The sequence below is a fragment of the Pseudopipra pipra genome, chromosome 2, assembly GCF_036250125.1.
Source record: "Pseudopipra pipra isolate bDixPip1 chromosome 2, bDixPip1.hap1, whole genome shotgun sequence".
NCBI lineage: Eukaryota > Metazoa > Chordata > Aves > Passeriformes > Pipridae > Pseudopipra > Pseudopipra pipra.
In genome coordinates, this window is record NC_087550.1 from 99,557,066 (window position 1) to 99,567,951 (window position 10,886).

Sequence of the window (10,886 nt, forward strand, 5' to 3'; positions counted from 1 at the left end):
GACTACTGAATGGCACAGGTAGACAGCTCCCGCATTTAGAAAATAGGTCTGGACAAGGCCAAATCTTTGCACATATGCTGAGGAGCATACTGGCAAATTTCTGCATTACATAGATCTCTTGAGCAAATGGGTACCTAACAAAAACTCCAGTCATAAAAAAGGCAGAGGCCACAAGAGGTAATTCCAAAAGAAAGAAAAAATTTCCAGGTTCCGACTAGTAAATCTACACCTATGATCACAATGTCTTTTTGTGATACCCTGAAGCAAAAAAATAAAGGAAACCAGAAGTTACTGAGAGCAAATTGTACAGTAGATATCCTTTTAAACAACACTGCTCCTGCAGTTTCCAGGGTAGTACTTTGGGTTAAAAAACCCACCTTTTTCTCACAGTAGAAATGATACAGAACTCTGGGTCACGTTGTGAAAACAAGGCCAAGTATATTCTGGTCTGACTCATATTAAGTCAGTTTTTTCTGGTTAAACTGACTGGCAGCAAAGTCCAAGTTTACTAATTGGTTAAAGTGATCTTCTCAAGTGTCATTAGCTGCTATGTTTTACCTCATATTCACCTAAACCAAATGTAGATCTCAAGTCCTTGACCTTTTTAAAGACACTTGTATATGAATCTTGTTATGCCATGCCATTTTCCCTGGTGGGGAGGTTTTTTACAGTGTTGGGGCACTTAACATGGGGTTACATAGAAAGTATGGTCTGAACATAGTATTGTACTGGATCTGCAGACAATGAAAATGTTATGAAATCTTTATAGACATTATTCCCACCAGAAAGAAATTTCCATGGTAAATGTTGATATATTTTCACTCCAAAGTCCAATCAATGTTTCTTAACAAAATGTAAGTATTAATGTATTTTTGAAACAGTTAATTAAAAAGAATGGACAGCTGTGTTACACATATATGACTCCAAAGAAAAATACACAAATCTTCAGATTTTTCTTAATGTTCCCAATATTATACTTAGAAAAACGTTCCACCTTCACAAAATTGAGAGGAAATCAATTCAGCTGGGGAGAACTTTTGAGATCACAAGGGCCAAAGATACTAAAACAAGCAGAGATACAAAAAAGGGTATAATTAATGCATGAATATCGGAATATTGCCATTTTTATATCATCATGGTCAATTGAAGAGAGTCTTAATCAGTGTAACTGAAGTGTCAATAATGTGCAACAAAATATAAAGTGAACTGCTGCTCAGGCTATCCAAACATTTCTCCTTGCCTCATTGCTCCCGTGCCCTGAACTTGCTTGGATTCCCGAATGCATCAGCAGATTGGATGTAGGATTAAGAGATTCAGACCAAATTGAAACATGGCAGGTCCTTCAGCTTCAGGTTACGCTCTGACATGTACCTTCATACTTGCAGAACTGCCATTCAAGAGTGTCTTCATTCAGCTCTAAGCCTTTAAGCCTGCCCTCAGCCACACTAGTTGAGCACAGTCCTTTTTGCCCCTCCATAGGCAAGCTCCAGCAATGCCACCAAGAAACGAAGAAACCTACTTGCCCTAGTTTAGCACATTATTTCAGTTCCAAAGTAAGCATTTGAAGAGAATCGAAATATGCAAGTGCTGAAAAGCACAGACAGTGGTAACAGCAGGACATCCTCTAAAACACTGCTGCTTCTACATTTACTGAGGACCCTCAGTTACTGATAATTTTTCCCGGTCCTCAAAAAGTGTTCTCAGAACATTCCTCAGAACCTGTTCCAGAAAAACACTGGAACATGTTGCCCATAGAGGTGGTAGATGACCTTTCCCTGGAAACATTCAACATCAGGTTGGACAGGATTCTTAGCAACATGATCTAGTTGAAGATGTCCCTGCTCATTGCAGGACCATTGGACTGGAGGACCTTTAAAAGGTCCCTTTTGACCCAAACTACTCTATGATTCTGTGAACATGCAAAGATGAAGGCAGGAATTAAATTGCTGATAGAAATAGCTGTCTTTGGTAGACGTCTGTGTCAAGATACTGTTTTCTTTAGTTTACATGCTTTTTCCCCCCCCCATTAATTTAACATGAGAACCATGCCTTTCATTAAAACAAAACCTCAAAGATTTTCAACAGGTCTTGAAATAGGCTTGTTAGCAGTAATATGCATATATTTCATATGACTAATTACTCTATGTTTTTAAGCAGATGCTATAGGTATACTTCTTGCCAAGTAAATCTGAAATACCAGTAATATGATACAACAATAACAGAGGTGTATAATTTTATAGAAATAAGAAAGCACATCTTTCCTAAATAATGCTAGCAAATTTCAGTTACTGCAGAAAAACAACCATATAAAATAGTGCTCTTGTATTGTTACATAATCTTGAGAAAATAGGGAAAACTCATTAAGAATTTAAAAATAATATGACAAAATTACTCACTTTAGTTGTCTGAAAAGGGTTACAGCACTCCATCTTCCCTGTTGCATTCAATTTTGACTGTTAGAAATGCACAAGTGTAACACACTAAAAAAGTTATGAAGACTGAACTTTAATTTGAGACACAGTATTGATTCTTTCAGAGAAGGAGAGGAATTAAATAAGTTTATGGAGAGGAATCTTATGCTACCATTTTCTAGGCATGAGATAGAAAAATTTTTGTTCCATTTATGCACTGGTAATAAATAATATATAAATATATATATATAGTATCCATGGTTTCATAATATTTTCCTTTCTTTACCTCATATGAAAGAGAAACTATGAGACAAAACTTACTAAACATGGTAGAAAATCTGGCATGGGACATAAAATGAAAGTTGCCAACATTTATCGATGTTCCAGCTTTTTAACCTATCTCCACCAAAGGTAATACAGCAGAAGTTGAGGACAGATGAGGACACAGTGGCTGAATTAATTTGCTACATTGCTGAGACATAATGACTCCAAGCTGAGGGAGGCTGAGTGGCAGACATCATAAGACAGCACAATGGTGATTTTCTCATACAACTCAAGCACACAAATCTCAAATTGGCAAGAACTTCAGGATATTTGTACTGCTTCAAAAATTAGGAACATACAGGGAGCAACTGTTGCCATTGTTGTTAACTAAAGGTACCAGGAGGTATGGGCAGAAAATAGATAACCCCTTTCCCAACTCCACCCTCTTATCCTGGATTTCTTTAAGCCTTTCTCTGTCCTAGCGAATGAAGATGAATGGAGGCAACATGGAATCAAACAAAACCTCTGTTTACATCGCTGGTGGTTGCAGAATGGTAGAGGTGTGCACATTACCATCACTTGGATGCCAGCATTGCCAACAAGGTATAGCTGGATTGCAGCGCATCCCGTAACACCGGCATGTTAAGGGTGAGCAATTTTTTAAAGGGCAGAGCCTGCACAAACAAGTATCTATTTATTAGTCATATTATAAAAGAAGGAAGTGCCTTCCTAAGCAGTTAGAGACAGAAATCACAAGTATATAAACACTTGAGAATTTGATGAACAATCAATTGCTAATACAGAAGGGCTTTCCCTCTGCCCAAGGTGGTTAGATAGTGTGGATCATGTTGTAATAGTACAATAGCACCATAGTACGGAGTTTTAGAATGATGCTTCCTTAAATTATTATTTCTTCAGTGAGACTACTGCTAATTCCTGTCAGTCATCTTGAGTGTTATTGCTTTTGTAGTTATAAATCAATAAGTGTTTACTTAAACTAAATTAGTAATGAAATTACTTAAACTAAATTACTTAAATTAGTATTTGACTTAAACTTCCTTTTCTTGCAAGTTTGGGGTCAGCAAACAGATGTAATTTTATTTGCTTTCCCAGACTACTTTCAATTTTGTTATGCTTCAATAAAATGTCTAGATACAGCTCTGTGTGTTCACTCAGTTGTAATGAATTAAGTGATTGAACACAGAATTTTAATAAATCTACAAAAGGAACAGCAGAAAACTTCATAGTGGTGCAGTCAGACTCCCCTAACTCCTAATAACCTTCAAATAGGCTACACCAACAACAATAGCATTTGCCAACTGGTATTTCCCTCATTTCTTCCTTCTCTTTCTATGTCTCCTTGTGCATTTGACTAGGCAAACCAAGAAGATTACCTCCCTGACTGACATGGTTCCCTGAGCTGCCCAAGTCCAGGGAATCCCTAACAAATCCATTACCTGACTGATCAGCAAGTTACAGTAATAGAATGGAGAAATGGTGCAGTAGGATTCATCTTGAGTTTATTTTTTGCCTTGGAGTTTTCAGTTTATGCAAGACATCACACTGACTTCCAAATTTGTTGAGCTGCAAATAAACCTGCTTGCTGGTAAATTATATAAAATATGATCCATAGGAGGAATATTATGTTAATAATATAATATTATTGTTGTGTAACTTGGGAGTTATAATACCACCTTGAATATTTCTAAATCCTCAGTAATTACAGATTTCCTAAAATTTATATCATATATTCAGTATATTGTTTTATAAACCCTCTTGAACTTAAATGCAGTTTTAGGACTGCAAAATATAATTTTCAAATATCCAACTTAAAGTATCGACTACAATTAGATTAGCATCTCTCTGCATACTGAAAGTTCAGCAAAGTGACTGTATATGCAGTTACCCAGCTGTGTGACTGCTCAGTTCAGGGCTGTTCCAAGGTGCAGAATGTGATGCACTGCAGAAAGAAAGCAGATGCATGGGAAGAGTCAATCTTGTCTCAGCCTTGGGAATGCCACTTCTTGAGCTCAGGAAACCAGTGGTTTGAAAGTAGCATTTCATATCTTAGAATTCTAAAACATAAGACACTCAGACATGAACCTCATCAATAACATGAAACTATGCAATGCTAAAAACCCTAAGTGGAAATTCATGGGAAAAAGGTCAATTAAAGGACTGCATACCGGTTAAAAACTCATATTTGACCTATTTTTAGATCTCCTCACAGGTATCAATAAACGAAAGCTTGGTTACGCTACATTTCTTTTCAGTTGCCCACTGACATTAATCTGACTCGGAAAAAAAGATTATAAAGGATTGAACTGACCAAGCAAACTCACTCAACATTGCCATGCTTGTGATAATTGTATGAAAGTAGGTCACAACATCACTGTCACTGAGAAGAAGTGCTCTGAATGAATGAAACCTGGAGAGAAAACAGAAATTTGGAGAAACAATTGAAACACTTATAATAGAAATAGCTAGATATACAGCTTCTTATAGAAGTCTTACTAGATATAAATCTGTTAAATCACTTCTATGCATTTTTTACCATGAATACTTTGATATAGCTTTCCACAATATTATCATATCATACCAATCTCTCAATTAAATGTATGCTGAGGACTCCACAGCTGACATTCTCAGAAGATCCACACTGTTATTAGCAATTGCTTTAAACACAATACAAAATTTCAGTAGAAATCAAGCCTTACTAAAACAGAAATGTAAGTTATGTCCTTGAACATGTTAACTGTAATTATTCCCAGCTAGTTGTTCACCAATTTCTGCAAACTCTGCGTGATAAACACTCCATTAACTGTTTTGGTGGAGATTGCATTTGCTCACTACTCAAGCTCAGCAGGAAATCAGAGTAGAATTCTCCAGTCATTTTTCTGTCTCTATCTAAATATAGTATTTGAGCACCTGGAAATTTAAATGACAATGTTTCTGAAGTGATAACTTTTTACTCATACATGTAGTTTGCTTTATAACACATTCATTTTTTAACATTTTATGCAGCTGTGAGTATTCTTTATCTCAAAGCACTTTTAAAAGACTCCTATTTAGGCTCTACTGAGGTAACTCTTCCATCTCATCTTTTACAATTACAGTACCAAAGCTGCACATTTTCCCTACGTCAGCTGTAGAATGTTACAAAACAACTCAAGTGCTGCAAGTACTCCTTTGCAAACAGCTTGACAACTCTATACACTGGTTGAAAGTTACTAGAGCACAGTTTATTTTTAGGACAGCTTCAGTCACCCTTATTGGAATTCCATTTATTACAGTCAAAAGAATACAATTTTGATCACTGTAACTAATTAGCAACTTAAAGTAAACAGAAAAAGAAAGGCTGAAAGACAGCAGTTTTTAACTTTATTTGCATGACTAGGGGAGGAAAGAATTATCTAATGCTTCATCCATTTTTTCATTATGGCCTAATTTAAGACATTGACTCACGAATACATTTTAGGAGAACAATTTACAAGTAGAAATGAATTTTCAAATGATTAAAAAATAAGTGAATTGCAAGAACAAATGACTAAGTACCTAAAGGATGTGTAATTCCCTTGTTTGTCACCACCTACCACTGCAATTCATACGCTTGCAGGGAGATGACACAGATACAATACATACAATACTACATATATGCTTTTTTAAATTTTGATTACAAATTTATTTTCATTCATATAAGACTGATAGACAACCTCACAGATGGATGAGGTAGACAAGAGGGGAATTTCAGCAGAATGTAGACACTGAGTTCTCCTAGATGACACCACCAAACCCCAGCTATAATTCTGAAGGTGCATTGAGGACAGCTCTCACCCATCCAGCTCCCTTAAATGCCTCTGCTTTTCTTAATTAACATATTAAAGGTTGCCCAAAAATTGCACTGGGTTGTTTGGTTTTAAGCTTGAACAGAAATAAGAAAAAAAAATGCAATGAGGTTATGCACACTAAAGTATCTTGAAGATGCTCCTTTACAGGATCTGCTAGAATGAGAATTGCCTGCCAAAAATGCAGACAAAATGTGGATTCAAGTTAAAAACCTCAGTTTAACCCTTGCCTTGAGTATCCAATCAGAACCCATCAGACAACTGAACAAGCATATCAAGGAAAATTAACTTCTAATTTTCTATGGGTGACCAATCATGAGTACAGACTGTTTAAGTGTTTGCCAAGCAAAGTGTACTCTTTCATTATTTCACTTAGGCAGAAAAAGATCCTTAAGGTGGTATACACCCAGATATTTAGCAACTTGAGATTAAGATAGGTGATTCTGATCCCGGAGAAGTCTGAATTCCATTGTATTACCACTCTACATGAAGAAAATAACAAAATCTCATCTCCTGACCAGAGGGTAGGACAGCAATCTTCAGTCAAAAGGTAAAACATATCAACTTATGAAATGTTAATATCTAGACAATCTTGCATATTGGTTTTTTGCAGCTACAAGGAGAACTGTATATCTTCCACAAGTCAATCACCAAAATTTTAAACCTTTCTCAGGCATCTGTAATTTTTTGTTAGATGGGTTAAGCAGCTTCTTCTCATAGATTCCCAATTTATTTAAACATCAGCTAATGAAATCATTGAAATTTGAATGAAGTTTATGATCCTAAATCTCCTTCTTAGGTTATGAGATCAAAAGGAAGCATGTAGAAAAGTGAAAAATAATCAGGGACTTACTCCTACCTCTCTTAAGTTGTGATAACTTTAAATTACTTACATTTAAATCTTTATAGATAGGTTATCTTAAATGCTTGAAAAACTAAAAAGTATACATACCTTCTACCTGCCTAGCCAAAAAGAATGATGTTACTAACCTTATATTTAATGTTGTACTTCTTCACTGGAACACTTCTATCATACTTTATAAACTATATTGAAAATGTATCAAGTAACACTCCAGAGACTCAGCAAAAATTACTTGCATAGTAGAGGTTCTTTACTCATAAAGTTGGGAAGGACCTGATCTCTGCCATACACCTGGAGATACTTCAGAATATTCTCCCTATAAGAGGAGGAAGCCTAGAATGGCTGTACATATTTCAATTATAGGTGGACACACATACATCCATGTCTGTATCCACAGTTATGTCTAGACATAATAGCTATACACATGTAGTCTGCATATATATCACAATATAGAGTCATATACATACACCTCATGGATTTGTACACATATCACACACACTCTTAAGAACACTTGGTGTTTTAACACCATCCCTCCTGACTCAGCAGGGTGTGTGGCTTTCTTAACCAATTGACTTGTTCTTTGTAAGTACATGAAAAAGAGCATGATGTATCTTAACATCAAAATGATTTGCTGGAAAAATAATCTTTTAGTTGAAAATAAAGATAGTACTTTATTCATATGCTTGGTTCTCCAAAGGACAGATAATACCACAGTTCCTCAGGTTCTCTCTGCCCCAGGTTTCTTGCTAACTTTGCTGAGGATCTCAAAAGTAGATACTTACCACATTCCCTTGTCCCAAGTTTACCTCCTTTGAGCAGCTTCATTTGGTGTGATCAATGCAATCAATATTACCTTGCTTTGTCACTACTGCCACTTTCAGAAGATTGCTTTTTTTACTTTCCTCTCTGCCAGCACCTCTTCCCTTCCCATCTCCAGCTATTACTACTTTTGCCCTTAGCTTAAAAGTTTTGACCCCCAAAGCCCACATACAGCTTTCAAAGTCACTTCCTTGCCCCGGCATTCACTCTCATATCTACCTGTCAGTAGAGAGTTCCTCAGTGACCAGCCCTCACTCTTCCACTTTGTCCATCAACATCCCTGTTCTGCCATCCCTGTCTCGTGAGGTGATACAGTATTGCATGCCACTATGGTTGCAACTTCCATGCCTGGTTCCCCAGTTTTTAGTAAGTTTGGCACCTTGTGATAGGCAAGGCACCTTGAGATAGACATCTGCCATGTACATACTTAACTCTGAGCTCTTTCCACCTAGAACCCATGGTCATGAATCCTCAACTCTATAACCACAAGTAATTTCCATTTCTCCTTTAACAATTAAAGAGACTGCATTGCTAATGTTTGCAGAGGAGTGCTGCCTCCTCAATGATGAAGCTGATCAGGAACAAAGAACATATGTAATGTCCAGATGCAAGAAACAATGGACTTTATCCCCCTGTGTACTACTTATCATGTCCAGGTGCCTATCCTAAGGTTTTACTGCATTCCACTAAAACTGTTTGGTTTACTACAAGGTTTTCAATTCTTACCACTTCATAACTAATTAAAAAGATTTTATGAAATATTTCTGGCAAATACACCCACATCTCCCATGATACCACTGCATGCCCAAGCTGGCAAAGCACAGAAGTGTACAGGGAGAGGCAGGAGAAGGCAGGTCTGATGCAAAATCCATTGATGGCTACTCTCATTTTTTCTAATGGACTTATGTTCAGGATTATTTGGCTCATTAGAGCAAGTAAGAATCTGCCACAGTATCCCTAATCTTTGTTAGCAGATGTCTGCCTTTGGACCATATGTTGGGTGTAATCACTTTCAGTTGCCATTTCTACTGCATGGTGAGCAATTTGGCAACTACCTCCTCTCATCTGAGAGGCATCTGGCATAGACAAAAGAAAGCCCTGTGGATTTTTCTAGCAAAGAGAAAGATATTGAAAACAAATTATGAATATCAAAGACCGTATGTGGAATGGGCTGACAGTGCTTCCACAGCTATTTGCATATCTGTCTTCAATTATTCAGTTTTCTGTATGCAGAAAATCTATTTATTATAGAAAATTCATAATACATTGAAACACTGAGATGTGTGACTGCACAGAAAATTAAAAACAATTTCATCATATCATGATTTTCATCAAAGCAATGGTACTCATGTTGTTCTGGGGTTCAAGACTTCCCCCACGTCACACCGTGGCATCATACTTCATGTCACAAATTTGCACTTCACTATCACCAGAGTGTGTTTGTATTTCCATATTTCTTCTGTATCTTTGGATTATGAGAATAAAAAAAGTAAATCTTGTGGAAAATTGGTAATTAATTCTATGCCATTTTTAAGTCAACTTGGTGAAGCGTTAAAGGTTTGTGATGAAATACACCAGGATCATGAAACTGCTCATAAATATTCTTCACAGTCTCTTTTGCCACTTTTCAAATATTTCTCAGAATTTAGAGCTAAATTTCTTTCAGTTTTGACTAACTCTTTTGATAGATGGACATAAACCAAACACAGTGTTATTCACACTGCTTCCTTCTACTTGGTCTTCATGTTCCATGTTGAGTGCTTTCATTGCTATTGCACTATGAAAGCACTGATTTTCCATCTATTTCACCCAGCAATAACTAGTAGCAATGTTTTCTTTAAGGTTTCTTTTTGTTTTAAAGGGATTTGTCACTAGAGGAATGTTCTTTTTGGACACAATATACAAATGCATTTTGACACATTATAAGGCAAAGCTCTGATTAATAGCAATTTAAATAAATCTTCCTTTCTCTCACACAGTAAAAAACTACTGTGTTACTGGCATAGCTGTGATTACCATAGGGAATTCTGCCAACTCACTATGCCATCGACATAACTTACTTCAGCACCTCTTTGACCAATATGATTATTATTATGCAAGAAATGAGGTCTGTGGGAACAACTTCCGGTCGAGAGTTTAATTTCCTGATTGAGGCTCAGATTCTGATTTCTGAGCACAGTGACACAAATACAGTATAATATCAAACACCAGGATGATTCCCAATCCCATGTCCATAAAGGAAAGTAGCTTGGTAGATTGCACATAAATGAAAATGAGAGCAGAATCTGAACACTGAAGACAGAGCACCACAAAGATTCACTTGTTCAAAACCTCACAAATTACTGGCAGACTTTACTCAGCATGTGTAAAGGTGGCAGACATATGCCAACATTTAGAACAAACACAATCACAGATGTTTTAATCAAATTGTGGCTCAAATGTAATTGAAATAAGCTTAAGAATTCTTAACATCATTAATTGTTCAGTTCTGTGTGTACAGTGTGGATGGGAGGAAAGAGACACTCTTTCTGATGAGGGAAAGCATCCCAGGAGCTTGTTTCCTTAGCAATTTACAAAGCAAATGAAGGTAATGTGAAACTTCAAATCTTACAATATCTGCTTTATTAGACTTTAGTTTCTTGTTACTCTTTTCTCATTAGAAAACCCTTTTAAACACTAAAACCT